The 23,064-nt window shown below is 32.9% G+C and overlaps 1 long non-coding RNA gene across 1 annotated transcript; it reads right to left on the reverse strand.

The window, feature by feature from the left end:
• Positions 1-1,868: 1,868 nt before the first annotated feature.
• Positions 1,869-19,135, reverse strand: LOC125611978. The gene is made up of 3 exons (XR_007342214.1): positions 19,124-19,135; positions 12,800-12,804; positions 1,869-2,371 (listed from the first exon to the last, which is right to left on the reverse strand). It is a non-coding gene; the product is annotated as an uncharacterized LOC125611978 (long non-coding RNA).
• Positions 19,136-23,064: the final 3,929 nt, after the last annotated feature.

The following is a 23,064-nucleotide window of genomic DNA, read 5'->3' on the forward strand; positions in this document are numbered from 1 at the left end:
CAAAATAACTTATAGTTGAAAAATAATCACATAACAACTCAAAACATATCCTTGTTAGTTCTCATCTCATATACACACAAAACACACAGAAATTGGTCATATAATGCATTAATTTATATATGTAAACCCATGCAAAATGTACAGAAAAACATTAATTTGCCAGTGGCCCACTGGGTAATATAAATTAAGAAGTTAACATTTTCCCTGAATTATATTACACTAAATACTCAATATAAATAAATAATAGAAGTCAAATACCTTTTAGTAAACTCTCAATTATTGCCCAAATTTATATGTTATACATAATAATAAACTCTAAATTTAAGCCAGTGTCATTCCTCCACACAACCCCCAAATAATGAACCCTTCAGAATTTTCTTCCTATGTAAATAACTTAATGACAAAGTTTTTATTAGTTATGCATAAATCAGGAAAGGAGTACATATATGGTACTATTCTGAAAGTATTTAATTTAGGAAGAGGATAAAATGACTGATGGGATTTATATTTTGATAAGGGGGTTTGCATATTGGTATTTCTCATATGATCACTAAAATGATAGAAATAAAGATATACCATACTGTGGACTTTGATTATGTTCAGTCAGCACAAATGAAGGTAAAAATAAAAAGGAAAAATACAGAATATGCAAGACATATAGAAAACATAATGTAGGGTAATAGTTGTAAAGCATGAAAAATTACACTAAAGGTAAACACATTAAATCCTCTGATAAAAACACAATGACTATCACAAAGGAGACTCATTTGAATACTGTTAATAAGAAATACAATACATATATCAACTTTATATATAAATATGTGGATATAGAATAAATACAAGTAAAATCTTAAATTAGTAAAAATAATGTAGGGTATGCTAAACAAAATAATAGTGTAATTGCTTGTTAATGTCAGCTAAAATAATTTTCATAGAATAAAATATTACCTAAAGAAAGTGAATTATTTTATAGAGATAAGTCTAAATTAGACAAGAAAATGAGAAAAATTTAAAAGGTACACAAACTCAATGACATACTCTCAAATTATTTTAAATGAAACCCAAGCAAAATATTATTATAAATTGACAAATTCTATCTGTAATGTGAGATTTTTTTTCATATTTCTATCTATAAGTATCAGAACAAGAAAACTAACAATGGGAATTAAAAAAAACAGCAAAGATATAGCAGATTTCAAGAGCACTACTAAGAATTTTACTTGTATAGAGATAATTCATGGAACATTTGTGCAAGCAAGGTTGTTGTAAAGATTATAAAGATAATAAAAGATTTAGCATGCATAGTGAAGTTTTTTAAAACATAATTTACATTATATATAGATATATATTGTTATTAAGAATTTAAAATACCTCTATGAATTTTCATCTGCCTGCCTCACTAATTTTTCTCTTGCAGCTTCTTCTCTTTTTCTCCTGACTTAATGTTTCAAATGGATTTTTGCCAATTTTCTGGATATCTGCAATTACAATCTATTTCACATTCCTTTGTCTTTGTTATTTCATCTTCCTTTGTATGGAACATTCTAGGTTAATCTTACCCTTGAATATGTTGTATTGTGCTACAATCTTATGTGAATACTTCTTTTTCCTTTTAACCAGCATGGTGCAAGAGGCTTCATGGGCATACTCTTCCAATGCCTAAGTTAGGCAATACTTTCTAGTATTACTTAAATCACAACATTTCATTCTTGCTTGGTTGCATAAAATAGCTGGTTCTTATTTACCTCTATGCCTTTGATGAACTTATGTTCTAATACTAATCCTGCTCCTAAATTTAGAAATCTTTACAAAATATCATTTGTACTGTCTAGAAACTTCCTTTCCTTCATATTCAAACCTATACTTCCTTTTTTTCACTGTTTAAGGAATTTTTATTAAAGCAAGAATTTTATCATCCAAATTACATTTCCTTGCTCACTTATCATTTTGTTACTTAAATCAGAACTGATATCCTGAGCTATTCCCCAGTAAAGATTTACAAGATTTAAGAGAGTAATGCTTTAAATTTTGTACTTTGCTAAAAATTCTTTTTCCCAATGTCTATAAAACATTAATTTGTTTTTATATTTTACTACTTTTTTGTGATTTTATTTATTTTTTTAATTGTTGTTGTTTCAATCAAGTAATCTAGGACTAGCACTGTTTGCTAGACCTGGCATTTCCTCAGTACATAAGGTTCAAGTTTCCTTTCCTCTTTTTTTATTTATTTTATATTTTGCAATTTTTTTCCATGATATTTAAGTTTTTCAATGTTTAGATAATTTTTCTTCCGTGAAGCATGAGTTTCTTTTCGTGGTCAATTTTAAACTGTTGGAACACCAGTGACACTGTTAACTGCTTTCTAGGAAGCCTCTTTAGCAGCTACCCCTGCTGTCTGCACCATTCCACAGTATAAATATGCTATGGGAGTCCCCAATCCTCAGCAACATCTTAATACACAGTCACTAGTTACCATACAACAGCCTGCTATTCATGTACAAGGCCAGGAACCTTTGACTGCTTCCATGTTAGCATCTGCCCCACTTCAAGAGCAAAAGTAAATGTTGGGTGAATGGCTATTTCCTCTTATTCAAGCCATGCACCCTACTCTTGCTGGTAAAATCACTGGCATGTTATTGGAGATTGAAAATCCAGAACTTCTTCATAAGCTTGAGTCTCCAAAGTCTCTCCGTTCTAAGGTTGATGAAGCTGTAGCTGTACTACAAGCCTATACTTCCTTTTTAATCCAAATTCTTTTCTTTCTTTCTTCCTCAATTCCAGGGGCAAACAACTCCCCAAAATATGCCCTCTAATGAAACTAGGTCTTATAAATTGAAAGACACTGGCCACAGTGAGCATATTCTCACTTTTCAGAAACAGATAAGTAAAAAATGCAAGACCAATTTCTTAACAAATATAAAAAGTATGCTTAATACATATACTTAATTTGAATAAATCTTATTATTTATGTTTTGAACTTATAAAATCACAAAATGATCCATACTCTAAGTGTAATGCCTATATGTTAAATTATTCAATCATGTTGGTGGATCTTTCTTGCCCCTTGTTTCATCAATCAGCATCTGTCTACGTTCTTCTCTTTCCTCACAAAAGAGTAACAGATTAATCATGGGTCTCTGATATTTCTATTACTATTATATTGCTTACGTTGAACTGTTGTGCATGATTTTAAGAAGATGATTTTAAGACAAGATACAGATGAAATTGGTAAAAGTGAAATGTCTTTTTGTTTTTAAATATTGACAAGTGGTCTGTGGCATAAAAAATATTCATTTTGTTATATTGGTGAAGATGACTTCAGGTTAAGTGGACAGAAAAATTATTTGAGAATATCTAATTAATGTTTTTAAGTATAAATTGTGCCCTTTAAATTGACAGATTATAAATATGTAATTTAACAATAATGCTAGCTGCTATGTCTCTGTAACACTGGGACAGAGAAAAATCAGTAGCTGTTGTGAAATACTGACAAATGTATTAACTAGTTTTCTTATTATTCTTCATCCAAATAGCAATTAAGTTCATAGTCCTGTGGTAATTAATATAATTTAAATTTAGTTATCTGGGGATGTAGCTCAGTGGTAGAGTGCTTGCCTAGCATGTATGAGACCCTGGGTTCAAACACACACATACACACACACACACACACACACACACACGCTTAGTTATCTTCAGGTGGAGATTAGAGGAATGTATATTGAATTTATTTTGCTAAGATATGAAAATATCCATCTTCTTGTTATCAATGTATTCATTCTTAAAACTCTCTTTGCCTTCAATTCTCTATCTCTAGCACAGTAATTATTTTCTTTATACAACTCTTTTCTCAAATCAAAAACCCAGGGGTTATTTGGTTTACATTTTACTTTTCTCCATAAGCTACATTTGACTCATTAGTGAATTGATTGTTTCACCTCCTAATACATACTACATTTCACAGCTTTTCCCCAAGTTCACTGCAATGACTTTAGCTCAGGATAAGAAATTTTATATCAGACTCTCAAATACTCTTTCCAAGCTACCTTGATAAATAAATATGCTTCAATTTACAATCCTCGAGTGATTTCTTATTGCACTGAATATATAATTAAAATCTTCTTGACAAAGTCAACAAAGGACATGCAACTTTATCCTGTATTTCTTTCCCTCACTAACAACCAGAGCAGTTTCACTAGTGTTCTTTCTGGGTCTTGATAACATACAACTTGTCAAATACAGACATCAGAAAACTACTATCTGGATATTTTACTTTAAGTAACCTCCCAAAATACACAATGAACAGTTCATTTATATATCACATGAATACTACATTACCTTGTTTTACGTGATATATAAAATATGTGACTATCTGAAAATAGTATCTTCCCTCCTTAAAATGAAGATCTTCTTCACCATAAATCTTATCTGTCTTGTGGAGTGCATTATCAGGAAGGCTAGACTAATGTCTAATGTCTAGCAAAAAGACATCAAACAACTTTTTAATGAATGGAGTTTAATATTTTAAAGAACAACTACAATCTAACTTGATTTAAAAAAACTTAGTTGTAGATGGACATAATACTTCTATTTATTTATTTATTTATTTATTTTTATGTGGTGCTGAGGATCAAATTCAGTGCCTCCCACAAGCCAAATGAGTGCACTGCCTCTGAGCTACAATCTCAGCCCCTTAACTTGAATTTTGAATAAAGAAATGTAGTTTCCACAAAAAAACTGTGATTCATAAAAACTTTCTATCTCAGCTTATGCATATGTAAGTTGAAGTTAATTTTTTTTTCATTTTCTCAGTACATGAGTACTAATAAGCCTTTGGATATCACTGATGCTTTGAATCTTTCATCCTACTTCTCCTAAACAAGGTGGGAAAAATCATCATTCCATACAGAAAATACCACTTTACTAGATTTGGAAGCTGTTAATAAAACAGCTCTCAAACGAAAACCTGTGAAAAGTGGCAGAGAGCCTAATCATGCAGAGCAAGGTGAAAACGCATGCTCACTAACATAGAAAGATGAGCAAAGTGTCACAACTCATTGCAGCTGAGAGCATCTGAATGACAAGGCCTCTTTCAAAGGCCTGGCACATGGTGACAAACAGGCCTGAAGATGCTGTATTTAGAGTTGCATCAGCGGTGACTGCAGTCCAAAATTTCCAATTTCCCGTTCTTGCTACTACTTTTGACTTCCTATGACACTGTAATTTCTCATTGTTGAAAAAAAAAGGCAAAAGTGCCAAAAGGAATCACATTTTTGCTAGTAAATAGTGTAAAAAAAAATAAAAAGCTGACAGCTACTATGTAGAATAAAACTTCACTTTATCTGATCAACTGATCAACTTAACCCTAAAGTTTTGATTCATGGTCAGAAGGAATCTTAGCTATTACCATTCCTTAGTTTATAGTACTATCTCCTCCTTCCAATTCACTAATCTCTAGATTCTTCGAAAGAAACTTTTTAAAACTTAGCTATAATAGTTAAAAATAATTTATAGAATCAATAGATAGTTTTTCTTATTTTATGTTACATTATTACTCTATTATTGTGACTCTAAAATACTTTCCTATATTTGAAATTGTATATACTACAATAAATTAGTATTATGGTTTAGAGATAAAGTGTCCCCCAAGAGCTCATGTGTGAGACAATACAAAATGGTTCAGAGGTGAAAAGATCAAGTTATAAGAATCTTAACTCAATCATTGAATTAAACCCTTGATGTGAATCAACTGAGTGGAAGCTGAAGGCAGGTAGGGTGTGGCCAGAGCAGGTGGAATTGGGGGCATGTCTTTGGGGTACATATTTTGTATCCAGTGAGTGGAGTCTCTCTCTGTTTCCTGATGAGATGTCCTGGGCTGCTTTCCTCCACCACACTCTTCCACCATGATGTTCACACTCAGCTAAAGCCCCGAGGAAAGAAGCTGTCCTTTTATGGACTGAGACCTCTGAAACCATGAGCCCCCAAATAAGCTTTTCCTCCTCTAAAATTGTTCTTTTTAGGTCTTTTGGTCACAAAGTTAAAAAAATTTAAAAAAAAAAAAAAACAGCTGAAGAGTTAACTCACCAGAACATAATTTCTATCAGTGCTGAAGTGATGTTTCCTGTTTGCCAAGTAGCTGATAAGTTAGAAATAATACCTAGGACAAATGTAGCTCTCAAAGATTTACTGATAGGATAGTGTATAATTAAAACCTGTATTATTTCAAAGATCTGTTTATAGATCCCCAGCCTATCCAAACCCTTAAAGAGAGATTTTTATTTCCAGACATTTAAACAAATCCAGATTTAGCAGGAAAAAGTGAGGATTCAAAAGACCTTAAGTGAAAAACAAAAAAGAATTCTTTCAGACAGGTGCTGTGGCACACTCCTTTAATTCCAGGGGCTCGAGAGGGAGGCTGAGGCAGCGGGATCCGTTGAGTTCAAAGCTGGCCTCAGAAAAAGCGAGGGTCTAAGCAACTCAGTGAGACTTTGCCTCTAAATAAAATACAAAATAGGGCTGGGGATGTGGCTCAGTGGTTGAGTGCCCCTGAGTTAAATCCTGGGTCTCCTCCCTTCAAAAAATAATCCTTTTGTCACAGAGCTGGGGCCTTCTTAGAAACTGGGGCAATGAAAAAACCCCTCTTCAAACCCTGATTCTTGATATCAAGTCAGAAAGATTTCAGATATGTCACTGGGAGTAACATGAATGAGTTTATTGAAGGGATAGGAAAAGTGAGGGGGACACTCTCAAGGGAGAGAGTGGGTCCTCTTAGGGTAGGAACAATATGCCTCTCATCCATTCCAATTTCACTGGGGAGATCAGAGAAGTTTCCATATAGTCCAATGCATGTCCACCTCTTGAATTTTGACTGACATCAATATGACAGTACATGTACAAAGACACCAATTGGTTTGAATATACTTTGTATATAACCTGAGATATGAAAAATTGTGCTCTATATGTGTAATAAGAATTGTGATGCATTCCACTGTCATATATATTAAGAGAAAAAGGAAAGACAATGGTAGATATTCACGCATCCACTCTCATGGGAACTCTAGGTCCCCTTGACCTATTTTGGATTCTGAATCATAAATACTCTCAGATTATATGGTTATGAGAAACTACCCTTGTCTCCCATATTTTCAGGATCTGCTCACAAATTTCTCCTGAGTTCTTCCCTTTGACATTATCTTGGGCCTGCATTTCTCATGCAGTTAACAGGTAGCTTGCTGAGCAATGTGACATACCTGTCCACTTAGGCCAGGCAGGGCTGCAGGTAAATTACTTCTTGGAAAAGATAACATGTAGAGATTAGCACAGTGGGCAGATTTGATAAAATTATTCTCTTAACCTCCTGTTCCCACCATGGTCATCCTTTTGTTACCTAACAATCTCATCATGAGGTATACAGTACTGCAGTTTTCTCCCAACATTTGTGGAAGAACTTTGATTAGAAAGGCCACTTGGTGTGGGAGGAATAGGTGTCAGTGGTTGTGGTCTTTGAATTAAAGATGTATTTTTTCCCATAGAAAATGTTACATAAGAAGATAATGCACAAATAATTTCCAATTAAACAAAGAAGTCTCAGAGAAGAGAGTAGATAACAGGGGTAGTGGTGTTGGAGGAATCAAGAATCAATCATAAAATGTTTGTTTGTTGATAGGAGTGGAAGCATCTACAGTAGGTGAAGCAGTTTAAAAACTGATGAATATATCAGGGAAGTAGTGATGAGCCTACTCTCTGAAGAATCTTCCTGTTATGTGGGAAAGAAGGTAATAAGGTAGAAAAAGGCATATCACAGAGCATCCTTTGCATATTCCTCACAAGTTTGTGTAACAATGAGAAAAAGAACCATGCTGTGGGATGAACCTACATTACAGAAGGATACCACTAGCAGAGTTTATTATTATCATTATTATTATTATTATTACAAATGACAGAAAATAAATCAATTTATGCAAGGAAAAAAAATAACGGTTCATTATATAAACGAAAGAGGTGACATAAGTACTCCAAGACAATTGATTATATTTTTCCACTTCAATTTCCAAAATCTGCAAAATGTAGTAAGTAATAATATTTACTTCACATGTCATAGGGAGAATTACATGGATTGATATAGCAATGTAGTTACACAATGGCTTAGTACAGGATGTTAGCTGTCGTTTTATTGTGTTCTTAAGAAAGATTTTCTCCAAAATTATAAAATAATTTGTTAATGCTCTGTTTTTTTAGACTCTTGTATTAAAGAAATCAAACATTTCAGTGAAGTTAAAATAAAATTTTAGCACAATTTAGGAGGGAATGATATTGAATGAAAAATATCTATAAAATGTTTAATAATTTGGCTACTTCCCTATGGTAGGATCGGCTTTCTTTAACAATAGTCTTCATAGAAATAAAGGTTGTATTTAATTTTTAAACTAGAAAATTACATACTTTATATACAGATATAAGAAAAATTGTGTGTGAATGGATAATTATGATTATAATGCATTCCACTATTGTCATGTATGTACGAAATAAAAATTAAAAAATAAAATAAAATAAAAATTTTATTTTTGATTATTTTTTCCTGTTGTCATGTTCACAATCATTACTATTTACAAATACATTAGCATAGGATATAGTAAAAACAGATGAAATATATATAGTTTCCACAAATTTGGTAATATCTTGCTGTGTTCATCAAAATCAAAATAATACAGACCATAAATCTGGCAAATTTCTTTTGCACACATGCTCAAAGCACAAGTGTTAAGATTGTATTAGATGAAAGATCCGTAATCTGTCAGCTTCCCTCGCCTCAAGCACAAGGACCACAGTATTTGCATAATACAAAATTTTCTCCTTATCTTTTTTTTTTTTAAGAGAGAGAGAGAGAATTTTTTAATATTTATTTTTTAGTTTTCGGTGGACAAAACATCTTTATTTTCATTATTTTTTTTAAAGAGAGAAAGAGAAAGAAAATTTTTCTTTAATATTTATTTTTTGTTTTTTGGTGGACACAACATCTTTATTTTATTTTTATGTGGTGCTGAGGATCCAACCCAGCACCCCGCACATGCCAGGCAAGCGTGCTACCGCTTGAGCCACATCCCCAGCCATCTCCTTATCTTTCATTTCAAAGAATGGTTTCTTACAATCTGACCCAGTTGGATCTCACCCACAGATGCATGAATTCCAATCCCTACCTACTGCATCCAAAAACATGGTTAAACCTTTATTTTTTTCTTTTTTCTTTTGTTACACTTTTTTAAAAAATTTTAATTTGCATTTGGTATTTTATTTTCTCTTAAAATTTTTATTTGCGTTTGCTCTTTTATTTTCTCTTAATTATCACCTATTCTTTCTCATTTAGAAACTGTTTCTCCTCCTTCCTCTAATGTCTTTTCTAATCTATGTCTTTTCAAATCTAAATACCAGCAGATGGCTCATAGTCTCTTGCTTTGCTGCACTTTGGCCATTCCTTCTTCTTCCACTACATTCTGATTTTCAAATCCTCCAACACCTAAGCATCTACTCTAACCTTGAACAGTTTGTATCACACTTCTAGCCTTAGCTTTTCCTTTTGCAAACAGAAATATTAGCACTCACTTCTGATGTTTATTGTGAAGATTTAATGATGTAACCTAAATGAGTATTTTGTACAATGTCTTGCACAAGAGAAGCAGAGCAGAAAATAATCTTCATTAACTAATAATGATAACATAGTTTCTAAATACATTTAAAATTATTCCTATGAAATTTCACTAATCCATAGAATGTACATGGAAAGCTGTGAGTGAGAAATGGCTAAATCATGAATATGAGTAATTATTTTGTTGTTATAGAGATTAAAAACTTCTTTTAATTGGTTTCATTGAACCTCTCCAAGTTTCCACTCAAAGCAGAGAATAACAACTGCCTGTCAAAGACTCTTGTTCCCTTACTCTTCTGCAGACAAGTTTCTGAGCACTCAACCTGAGGATACCTTTAGGGTTTATTCATGCTAATGATAAGGGGCAGAGTGATATGAATGGTGGGAACATAAAGTTAACAGAAAAATTCTACAAAATGGGCCCACTGTGCTAAACCCACATGCTTCTTTTCCCAGAAGGATATCACTTGTAGCCCTGCCTAGCTTAAGTTATATCAAATTTCTCAGCAAACTACCTGTTTTCTGCAGGAGAAATGCAGGCCTGAAATAACCTTAATAAGAGGAATCCAAGTTATCCTGAAGGAGGGGGCTTTTGTGACCCTTTTCACGGACCAGATTCTGAAACTCAGGAACATTAGTATAATTTCTCCTAACAATAAAATCTAAGAATTTATGGTTAAGAATCCAATTAGAACTGGTCAGCATAAAGTTGTCATGGCAGTAGGGACTTGAAAGTTTGATGTCATCATGCTGTCAGTCAAAAGTCAAGAGGTGGGCCTGTTTGGCACCCTCTGGTAACCTCTGCAGGATACTCAATTAAAATGGAGTGCAGAAAAAGCATGTTGTCCCTCCCCTCTCTGAGAGGATTCTCTCTCTCTCTCTCTCTCTCTCTCTCTCTCTCTCCCATTTTCTTTCCTTATGCCTTCAATAAATTTGTGCCTGTTACTCTGAACCACATATCTAAAATCTTTTTTTGACTTGATCTCAAGAATCCAGGTTTGAATGGGGAGTTATTGCACTGCCTCAATTTATCAGAATGCCCTGGATCTGTAACATATCCTTTTAATTAATTTTTTCCAAAGAATTTTTAGTTAAAGTCATATTTCTGTTTTTGTTGTTGACATTGTGTGCCTGGATGGAGATGGTTAAGAAAAAGATTTGCTTTTCCTCACCATCCTTTTCCCTTCCCATTGCTCTCTAGAAACAACTTGTGGAAAGTATTAGAACCACACTATGATAAGTGCTTGAGTTTTTGAGTGATGTCAATGCTATCTGGAATACCTCAGCACCTGGCTGTTGTTCAAATAACAGATAATCTCAATTCTGTTAAACCCACATATTTTTTGGAGTAAAATGACTTAACAATAACTAATATGCCCTCTTTCCTTCTCATGAGAATATGCCCATTTTCATGATTTTAAGTATAAGAAGGGTTTTCTCTCTAGGCAGTGAAATTGACATTAATCACTCTTATTTGATTAATATATCATAGGAGCAATTTCTTTTTGATAAATTTTCAGATGGTTATTTACAAAGTATATAACTACGTTATCTATACAATCTTAGACATTTGTACAGCTAAAGGAAGCATTGCTGTTTTCTCTCAACTTTATTTCTTAGGAAATACTAAAGTAACATTTTGTCTAAAGGAGGCCACTGTGAAGTGACAGAATGTTGCTTTTATAAGAAAAATGTGCTTACATCAACTATCTATGTTTATGGTTGCTTTTCATATCACCAAGAGAGTTAAGAGCATGTCTTCAAGCCACATAGAGTGATCAGTTTGTGTAGACACAACTTGATGTGTGATATTTTGAAGAAGGTGATGTAAATACATGTATATACACACAAAAATAAAAATACAGCCTAACAGGAAGAAAAAAATATGTTTTGCTACAGTTTATTCCTCATTGTATTGTTATAGGACTTGTCATTGATTGAAAATATCAAAAATAAGCTAAGACAAAACAACATAAAATGAAATAGAAAAAAATAAAATAGGTAAAGCAGCCACTGCATTTCTCAAATATAGAAAAAAATGCATCTCTACTCGTGTATTTAGATAATTTTTTAAAATAAATCTGCAATGTTGCTTATTAAAGTCTATTCAACAAAATTTCACAGATAATTCTATTACCATCTTTAATTCATGAAGAATGTCATTGATATTTTCAGCATATTATTATTTATGAAGGCATAAAATAGATACTGAGAATTTGCAATTCTGTTTTACTGATATGGAAATATTAATGCTAAATAGAAATTAAAAAATTAAATTTTATTGGCTTTTATTAACTTAATTGGGTATTTTTAAAACTCATTAGTTCATTTATTATTTTGTTCGTCCTAAAAGTATACTGTATGTTTTGTTTTCATTAATTTTTCAAGCACATAAACTAACTGATTGATGTAGATATTGAGTAATGCAACACTTTTAATAAATTACAATAAAATTGTAAGAATTTACTAAGTGGTTTTATCACTAGGCTAAAGTGTAGCGAAAATATAGAGGTAATAATAACCAGTCAAACAATGAATTCCAAAAACAAACAGACAGTTTCAAAACATGGGACATACCTACAATCATATATTCTGTGAAAGATATCAAGGTCAGTTTAAAATGTGAGAGCTGTTCTGTAGTAAAAGTCAAAAAGTGTTAATATCTTAATTGGACAATGAAAAGAAAAGCTTTAACAAAGACTTGGGCATAATTGAGAATAATATAGCAATAGATGGCATTAAGGAATCATTAATAATATTTTTAACTGTGGTAATATCTTTAATGATGTCACATAATATCCTTGTTTTTAGGAATACATGCTGAAATATTTGGGAATGAATTGATGTCAACAACTTACATTTTAGTGATTCAGCAAAATATATTCAAGTGTCCATATGGGCACTCACATATACATACTTTGAGAGAAATTATAGCAATATATTAAAATTGCTGAATCTAAATGCTTGGAATTTGAGAGTATTAGTCTACTATTTTTCACATTTCTATACTGCCGCGTCCGGCCAAAGGAGCCGAGTCCGGCGAGGGACGGCGAGGTTAAAGGACACAGGACACCAAGGTTCTTCATCCAGGAGACAACTTTTATTTTTCTACCCCCCTATTATATATCCTCCCACCCTCAGGGTTAAGCACACACACACACACACTTTACAGGAAGCGGTCTCGAGCAGCCTTAGGCAGACTAGGTCAGGTTTTGCAGGTCGGTCATGCCAGGCCCAGCTGGGCCACTAATCAGCAGGTACAATCTGTCCCAGGCTCTCAGGAGGGCAGATAGACAGGAAGCCCACAGGGCTGACAGAAAGCCCACAAGGCTGATTCATACTTCAGTGGTACTCGCCTCCACATGCGGAACAAAGAGCAGGAAACTTACTCCCGTTCCAGGGCCAGGGGCTTCACCACACTATACTTTTTAAAAAATTTTCTTCCACAATAAAACTTAAAATATACAGCTACAGTATTTAGGAGTTGAAACTACACAACTGAAAAAGGAAAAAAAAAAACCCTTATGAAGTAACTCACATGTGTAGTATAAAGCCAATCAAAGTTGTGTATATCGATGATCAAAATGTAATGATCAGTTCTGAAATTCTATGTTACTAAACACAGAAGCACACCTGAACTTTACAGGATGCCTCTTTGTACTTTGTCTAATGGTGAGCTAAGCCCTGCGATTGCCATTGACCTTTCTAAAGATATTGAGTTTCTTAGATTCTTAAATTCTTTTTTCTTCTATCTATCTATCTATCTATCTATCTATCTATCTATCTATCTATCTATCTATCATCTATCTATGGTTCTTGGAATAGACCCAGGGACTTTACTTGCTAGTTGAATGGTCTATACTGAGGTACAACTTAATGATCTTATTTTCATTTTCATTTCTTGTTCCAGATTGAATTATCAGAGCTTCATGAAATTATCAGAACATGCACATAGTATCCTTAAGTCCTCCATATTCTGGGGTCTCTTTATTCACATTCTCATTAACTTCAAAGATGAGGGTCTAGATTCATTACTTTTTATTATAGGTGTATTCCTGTTATAAAACACTTTAGTCTCTGAAAATAGACCCAAAGAAAAGATTTTTTATCCTTTTTGCCTTGCAAATGGTTATTCACATACTCTTTCTAAAAATAATTGGGTCCCAATGTGACTATTTGAATTTCTATGTAGGACAAGTGTTGGAAGCAAGATTGAGGATGAGAAGAAATATTGAAAATCATTATTAATAAAAATGTTGAATCTAAAATAATAATGAACAAAAGTGAAAGTTGTGATTTCATTTCCTGTGACAGAACTTGCACAAAATGTAATTTAGTTTTTAAAATTATTTGTTTTTTATTTATATATGGCAGTGGAATGCATTATAATTCTTACTACACATATATAGCACAATTTTTCATATCTCTGGATGTATACACAGTATATTCAAACCAATTCATGTCTTCATACCTTTACTTTGGATAATAATGATCATCATATTCCACCATCATTAATTACACCATGCCTGCCCCATTGCCCTCCAAACCCTCTTCCCTATCTAGAGTTCATCTATTCCTCCCATGCTTCGGCTCCCTATCCCACTATGAATCAGCCTCCTTATAACAAAGAAAACATTTGGCATTTGATTTTTCGGGATTGGCTAAATTCACTTAGTATTTTCTTCTCTAACTCCATCCATTTACCTGAAAATGTCCTGATTTTATTCTCTTTTATTGCTGAGTAACATTCCATTGTGTATATATGCCACAATTTTTTTAATGCATTTATCTACTGAAGGGCACCTAGGTTGGTTCCACAGTTAGCTATTGTGAATTGTCCTGCTATACACATTGATGTGACTGTGTCCCTGTAGTATGCTCTTTTTAAGTCCTTTGGGTATAGACCAAGGAGAGAGATAGCTGGGTCAAATGGTTGTAACATTCCCAATTTTTTAAAGAAATTTCCATACTGCTTTCCATATTGGCTCCACCAATTTGCAGTTCCACCAGCAATGTATGAGTTTACCTTTTTCCCCACATCCTCACCAAGACTTATTGTTGTTTTTATGCGTAATAGCTGCCATTCTGACTGGAATGAGATGAAATCTTAGAGGGGTTTTGATTTGTATTTCTCTAATTGCTTGTGATGATGAACATTTTTCATGTATTTGTTTATTGATTGTATATCATCTTCTGAGAAGTGTCTATTCAAGTCCTTGGTCTATTTACTGATTGGGTTATATATTTATTTATTTGTTTTTGGTGTTTGGCTTTTTGAGTTCTTATATACCCTAGAGATTAGTGCTCTATCTGATGGATAAAAATGAATTTTTTGGGAATTTTGAGGGGTAAAAATTTGCTCCCAAGATGTAGGCTGTCTATTCACCTCACAGATTGTTTCTTTTACTGAGAAGAAACTTTTTAGTTTGAGTCCATCCCATTTATTGATTCGCAGTTTTAATTCTTGAGCCAAAAAGAGTCTTGTTAAGTAAGTTGGGGCCTAATCCCACATGATGGAGGTTAGGGCCTACTTTTTCTTCTATTAGATGCAGGTCTCTGGTTTTATTCCTGAGTCCTTGATCCATTTTGAGTTGAATTTTGTGCATGGTTAGAGATAGGGGTTTAATTTTATTTTGTTTTATATGGATTTCCAGTTTTCCCGGCACCATTTGTTGAAGACGCTATCTTTTGTCCGATGAATGTTTTTGGCACCTTTGTCTAATATCAGATAATTGTAGTTTGTGGGTTAGTCTCTATGTCCTCTATTCTGTACCATTGATCTACAAGTCTATTTTGCTGCCAATACCATGTTGTTTTTGTTACTATTGCTCTGTAGTATATTTTGAGGTCTGATATAGTGATGCCACCATGCTTCACTCTTCCTGCTAAGGATTGCTTTAGTTATTCTGATGATGTTATTCTGATTTAGTTATTCATATAATGATGAATTTTATGATTGCTTTTTCTATTCTTATGAGGAATGTCATTGGAATTTTGATCCAAATTGCATTAAATCTGAATAATGCTTTTGAAAGTATGGTCCTTTTGATAATATTAATTCTGGCTAGCCAAGAACAAAGTAGATCTTTCCATCTTCTAAGGTCTTCTTTGGTTTCTTTCTTTACGGTTCTGTAATATTTCATTATATAGATCTTCCCCCTTTTTCATTGTGTTGATTCCCAAGTTTTTTTTTTTTTTCGTTATTGAAAATGGAGTGGTTTTTCTTGTTTCCCTTTCTGTGGATTTCATTGATTTATGGGTGTTGATTTATATCCTGCTACTTTGTTGAATTCATTTACTAGTTTTGGAAGTTTTCTGGTGGAACTTTTAGGGTCTTCTAGGTATAGAATCATATTGTCAGCAAATAGTGCCAATTTCAGTTCTTCTTTTCTTATGTGTATCCCTCTAATTTCTTTCCTCTGTCTAATTGCTCTGGCCAGTAGTTCCAGAACTATGTTAAATAAAAGTGGTGAAAGAGAGTATACCTTTCTTGTTCCAATTTTTAGAGGGAATGCCTTCAATTTTTCTCCATTTAGAATAATATTGGCCTGAGGTTTAGCATAGACAGTGTTTATGATGTTGAGATAAGTTCCTTTTATTCCTAGTTTTTCTAGAGTTTTGAACATAAAGGAGTGCTGTAAGTTCCTTTTATCCCTGGTTTTTCTAGTGTTTTGAACATAATGGGGTGCTGTATTTTGTCAAATGCTTTTTTTGCATCTATTGAGATGATCAGATGATTCTTTATTTAAGTCTATTGATGTGATGAATTACATTTATTGATTTTTGTATGTTGAACCAACCTTGCATCCCTGGGATGAATCCCAGTTGATCATGGTACATGATCTTTTTGATATGTTTTTGTATTTGAATTGCCAGAATTTGATTGAGCATTTTGGATGCATGTTCATTAGAGATATTGGTCTGAAGTTTTCTTTCATTGATGTGTCTTTGATTTTGAAATCAGGGTGATATTATCCTCACAGAATGAGTTTGGAAGTGCTGCCTCTTTTTCTATTTCCTGAAATAAATAGGAGAGTATTGGCATTAGTTCTTCATTAAAGGTCTTGTAGAACTCAGCTGTATATCCATCTGGTCCTAGATTTTTCTTGGTTGGTAGACGTTTGATGGCGTCTACTATTTTGTCACTTGACATTGATCTGTTTAAATTGTATGTATCATCCTGATTTAATTTGGGCAAATTATATGACTCTAGAAATTTTTCCATGCCTTCGATATATTCTATTTTATTGGAATGCAGGTTTTCAAAATAATTTCTAATTATCTTCTGTATTTCTGTAGTGTATGTTGTGATATTTTCTTTTTCATCATGTACTTTAGTGATTTGAGTTTTCTCTCTCCTTTTGTTTGTCAGCATAGCTAAGGGTCTGTCAATTTTATTCATTGTTTCAAAGAACCAGCTTTTTCGTTCTGTCAATTTTTTCAATTTTTTATTTTGTTTCAATTTCACTGATTTCAGCTCTGATTTTAATTATTTTCTGTCTTCTGCTGCTTTTGGTGTTGATTTGTTCTTTTTCTAGGGCTTTGAGATGTAGTGTTAAATAATTATTTGTTGACTTTTTCTTTTTTTAAGGAATAAACTCGATGCAGTGAACTTTCCTCTTAGAACTGCTTTCATAGTGTCCCAGAGATTTCGATATGTTGTGTCAGTGTTCTCATTCACCTCTAAAAATTTTTAAATCTCCCCCTTGATGTTTTCTGCAACCCACTGTTTATTCAGTAGCATATTATTTAGTCTCCAGGTGTTGGAGTGCATTTTATTTCTTATTTTATTATTGATTTCTAATTTCATTCCATTATGATCTGATACAATGCAGGGGAGTATCTCTACTTTTTTATATTTGCTAAGAGATGATTTGTGGCACAGTATATGATCTATTTTAGAGAAGGATCTATGTGCTGCTGAGAAGAAAGTATATTCTTTTGTGGAAGGATGAAATATTCTATATATGTCAGTTAATTCTAAGTTATTGATTGTATTATTGAGTTCTATAGTTTCTTTGTTCAGGTTTTGTTTGGAGGATCTATCTATTAATGAAAGAAGTGTGTTAAAGTTACCCAAAATTATTGTGTTGTGGTCTATTTGACTCTTGAACTTGAGAAGAGTTTGTTTGATGAACATAGCTGCTCCATTGTTTGGGGCACATATATTTATAACTGTTAAGAATTGGTGTATGTTTCCTTTGAGCAGTATGTAGTGTCCTTATTTATCTTTTATGATTGACTTTAGTTTGAATTCTACTTTATTTGATATGAGGATGGAAACCTCTGCTTGTTTTTGCAGTCCATGTGAGTGGTATGATTTTTCCCAAACTTTCACCTTCACTCTGTGAATGTCTTTTTCTATGAGATGAGTCTGTTGGAGGCAGCATATTGGCATGTTATTGTATCTTTTTTTTATCCAATCTGCTAGCCTATGTCTTTTGATTGGGGAGTTTAGCCCATTAACAATCAGGGTAATCATTGAGACATGATTTGTATTATCAGCCATTTTTTTTTTTTTGTTTAGTTTTGGTATTTAATGTGACTTGGTTTCTCCTCTGATTAGATTTCCCTTTAGTGTAATCCTTCTGTCTGCTGTTTTTCATTATTGTTTTTTATTTCCTCTTGTTGGAATATTTTGCTGAGGATGTTCTATAGTGCAGGCTTTCTAGCTGTAAATTCTTCTAACTTTTGTTTATCATGGAAGATTTTTATTTCATCATCAAATCTAAAGCTTAGTTTTCCTGGATATAAGATTCTTGGTTGGCATCCATTTTTTTTCAGAGCTTAGTATATGTTGTTGCAGGATCTCCTAGCTTTGAGGGTCTGGGTTGAAAAATCTGCTGAGATACGAATTGGTCTCCCTGTATATGTGATCTGATTCCTCTCTCTTGTGGCTTTTAAGATTCCATCTTTATTCTGTATGCCACGCATTTTCATTATAATGTGCCTTGGTTTATATCTGTTGTAATTTTGTACATTTGGTGTCCTGTAAGCCTCTTGTATTTGGTTTCCCAATTTGTTCTTCATGCTTGGGAAATTTTCTGATATTATCTTGTTGAAGAGATTGTGCATTCCTTTGGTTTGAAATTCTGTGCCTCCCTCTATCCCAATGACTCTTAGATTTGTTCTATTGATGCTTTCCCATAATTCTTAGATGTTCGGTTCATGATTTCTAGCTTTCTTCACTGTGTGATCAACTTTATTTTCCAGATTATACACTTTGTCTTCATTGTCTGACGTTCTTTCTTCCAAATGATCTCAACTGTTGGTTATGCTTTTTATTGAGTTTTTAATTTGATTTATTGTATCCTTCATTTCAAGGATTTCTGACTGTTTTTTTCCAGAGTCTCTATCTCTCTCTTGAAGTAATCTTTTGCTACCTGTATTTGCTCTCTTATTGCATTGTTGGAGTGATCAATTTTTGCCTGTATTTGCTCATTAAAGTCATTCTTTAATTCACAAATTATTTTAATTATGAACCTTCTGAACTCCTTCTTTGACATTTCATCAACTTTGATATCCATGGGTTCTGTATTATAGTGTCATGATTTGTTTGGAGCATTTTCCTCCCTTGTTTTTTCATGTTATCTATGTGTCTTCCTTTCTTGCAGTTTGAATAGCAGATATTGCAGTTTCTTCACTATATTCTTGCAGTACCCATGCAGATTGTCTATACCTCACCTTGATGATGGTCTTCCAGACCCTGCTGGTGGCCCTCAATGAATGCTACTGCATTCTAAGTCTGGGTCCTGTGTATGTTGGAATGGGTGGATCTGGGCTGCTAGGCTTGACCTCCCCTGGTAGTCTGCTGGTCAGAAGGGGTGGTCCTGTGCCAAAGGCTAGGCTCTGGAGGTGTCTTCCCTGCTGGGGAAGTGGTGAACAGGGCCTACTGAGAGCCTTGATCCTTGTGGGCTGGTGTGGGTGTTTCTGGGCCTCTGGGCTTGACCTCCAAGGGTAGTCTGCTGGTCTGAAGGGACATAATGTAATTTATATCATATGTGCTCATAAATATATATATATATATATACACATACATATATATGTGTGTGTGTGTGTGTGTGTATTAAACATAATTAAAAGGGCCATCTTCCTTTTCTCATAATCAGGATTGGATATTATTAAGATCGGAAAATAAATACAAAATTATGAGATATATGAAACAATAAGTGGAAGAGCAAATAAACCTGCCCTCAAATAACTGTTTTAAAAAAATCATGTCACTCATAGTCATGACATAATTCCAGTAGCTAGTTTGCTTTTCTTTATAATATTTTAAAGCTTTACTGGAATTAAATAGTTAATTGATTTCAAGGACTCTTTTCTTCACTTTTCACATTAGTTCATCAATATTAAATTATGCAATTAATATTTAAAATACTTGACTTCTGTAGAATATATAGGAAGGAGAATGTGATAGTAATCCATTTTCTATTAGATAACTTTGCTGGGAAAGTGTCACTTGTTTTCAGTCATATTTTCAAAATGGAAATTGGTTCTTGTCCCTAATCTGACTTAATGGAAAGGAAGATCAAGTTCTTGACACATCTGATAGGATATCAACACAATTTGCTGGAACACTTGCCACTTGATGATGAAACTGTCAGAACTATACTAATGAGAAAGGGATGCTTTGATTAGATGCCCTGTTGAATGTTAATTATAAAGTTAGGAAAATAGAGAGTTCATATTCTGACATAAAATTCCTGGTAGGATTAAATTGATTTTTAAAGAGACAGAAAGTCAAAATGAAACAAAGTGTCATTTATCCATATTGGCCAAATAAATCTCTTCAGTATGACCTTGAAAAGTCATGTCATTTGCTAATCTCAATAAATAACATTGATCCAGAGTTCTAGTTATAATGCTTAGGACGACAGATTTAATAACTGGATCCACAATCTAAGAGCAATAGTGGCAATTTTGTGGGTGAGCAGAGATGAATAACCAGATAAAAATATCAGGGGAAAAATTACATAAGAAATATACAAAGTAGTGCAATATATTTTGTTAATACTCAAATATATGTTAACCATCTTCATGTGCTTGTAATTCTGTGCTGCAGAAGATAGAAAAGGCCTTCTTTCTATTTGTTTATATTTGCAAATATGATTGATACCTCAAATGGAACTGTCCAACAATAAAAAGAACAATGACTGCTAAAGAACAGATGTTAAGAGATTCTCCTATAAATTATGTCTATGATTTTTTTGAACTTGATTTTTATTTGATTTGCTGAAGTCATATTCTAAGTTACAAAAATATGGACTTTGACAATGGAACTTGTTTAACTGACTGTTACCTTCAAGGGACTATAATATATTTACCAGAAATTTTGCATTTGGTTTCATTAAAAAGTTATCTTGAGCCAATAACACCATTTTATATTTTAAAAAGTAATCCAGTTTTCTACTTTCTATGGTAAGAAAATTAAAAGACAAAAATATGACCATTTTTATATCATCATCATTCAGGGAAGAAAATAAGATTACATCTATAGAAAAACTGAGGCAGTTGTCAAGTTATTTTATTTCACAAACTACTTTTCTTCCACATTTCATGCAACTGAAGATAAAGCCATTTTATTTTTATTTAATGTGAAGAAGTAAAAAATTGCATGAATGTTTAACCTTTACTTTATAATTTCAACATTAATTAATGTGAGTAATTTGATATTATTGTATTTATTTAAAATTTTTTGCATGCATGCTTGTGAATGTGTTTTTTTCCTTGTTTCCCTTGGTCATGATTGAAATTTAAAGGATTACGTAATAAACTACATATAACATTTTCTATATGTCTACTGTAGCAATTTATTTTCCATATTCTACTAATAGTAATAATTTTCATAGAATGCACTTAATTAACTCCATCCTCCTACAGAAATTTCACCTAGAGTAGATGATGAAACTCAGTTAATTGCAATCTGGGAGAGAATGTTCCTTAAACAGGTGCAACCTCCTGCATCTATTTTGTGACTGTGTTTATGAATAAACATAAATTTTAGGAGATCATGTTTAGTCTCATTCTATCTTGTTCTATACACAAATGATAATTTATGGGTTTTTTATCCAAGCCTTTGGTTACTGGTGTCAGGTTATTATTAGAAAAACATGTAGAAATTAAATCAAGTTACTTTGCCTGTAAGGGGTATTTCTAGGTATTTTAATTTAAGCAAATGCTCTATCAGTTTCTGCTTTTAATTTAGAAAGCAGCAAAATCAAATGTCTGCTCAAAATCACAGCTGGTAAAATGTTATTGCTCAATATATTTGGCAAATGCCCTTACTTTCCCTTGTGGCATAAGATATTTAGAGAAATTAGGATCATTATTTCATAAGGAGGCAAAAGTATTTTGAATACTTTTCAATAAAAACTATACATTGTCAATATTATAATACACTTAATATATTTAACCATACAATGCATATCTACTAGAACAGAACATATCCACTACATTATTTATTTACTCATGCTAAAAGAAGAAATTTATATATATTTTCTAATGTTATAAGTGTTTAAACAATTGCACGTACAGGAATGTAAGAAATTACAATATCACTTGTATCATCCACATGTAACTTAAAAGTAAGCAAATTATCAATTAAAAAGCAAAATAAAACAGAAGCAAAGCAAAAGCATAAATTCACACAAACAAAATCGTAAAATAAATGCAACAAATCTCAATAAGATTTTCATATTTCCTATGAAGATAAATCAGAATAGTTTCAAATTTTCAAGTTATTCAAGGAATATATTTTTTCTGATGCTTCTGTTTCATTGACTCCATAGTTTCTGTGATAAAGAAAAAATTCTCAGATGGTTCCAAAGATTTCTTGAGGAAATAAATTTGGTGGGCTTTTAGTTTTCAGATTAGATTTTGTTACGTAAAATGGTAGACTTAAAGAAAAGGTTATCCAAAAGGACCTAACCTAGTCACAGATCCTATAAAAGTAGAGCTCTTCTCTGGGAAGTAGATGCAGAAGAGAAAATCAGAGATCCATAGGATGAGAAGGATTCCACATGACACCATTTGCCTAAAATGTGGATAGGGCTATTTGGGGAGGAGTGTGAGTTTGCTCTATTAGCAGGAAACAATCAGGACCCACAGCTGTTAATTAAATGGAAACCTCAGATCTATTACCGCAAGGAACTTATTTCTCCCAATAGCAAGAAAAATTCTTGGAAGCAGATTTTCCCTCAGAGCTTTCAGATGAAAATTTATCTTGAATAACCCCAGGACATGAGCCAGTGAGTCACTTAGCTATCAACCCAGTTGAGTCCAATGACCTTCTAGCATATAAAGCTATGAGATAGAATATTGCTTTTGTTAAAGACATTAAATTTAACTCAGCACAAAACTGATATGATAGCTATGAAAATCACAGTAATACAAAGCAAATACAGCTAATATTACAATGCCAT

Source organism: Marmota marmota, unplaced genomic scaffold (genome assembly GCF_001458135.2).
Source record: "Marmota marmota marmota unplaced genomic scaffold, marMar, whole genome shotgun sequence".
In the NCBI taxonomy this organism is placed as follows: domain Eukaryota; kingdom Metazoa; phylum Chordata; class Mammalia; order Rodentia; family Sciuridae; genus Marmota; species Marmota marmota.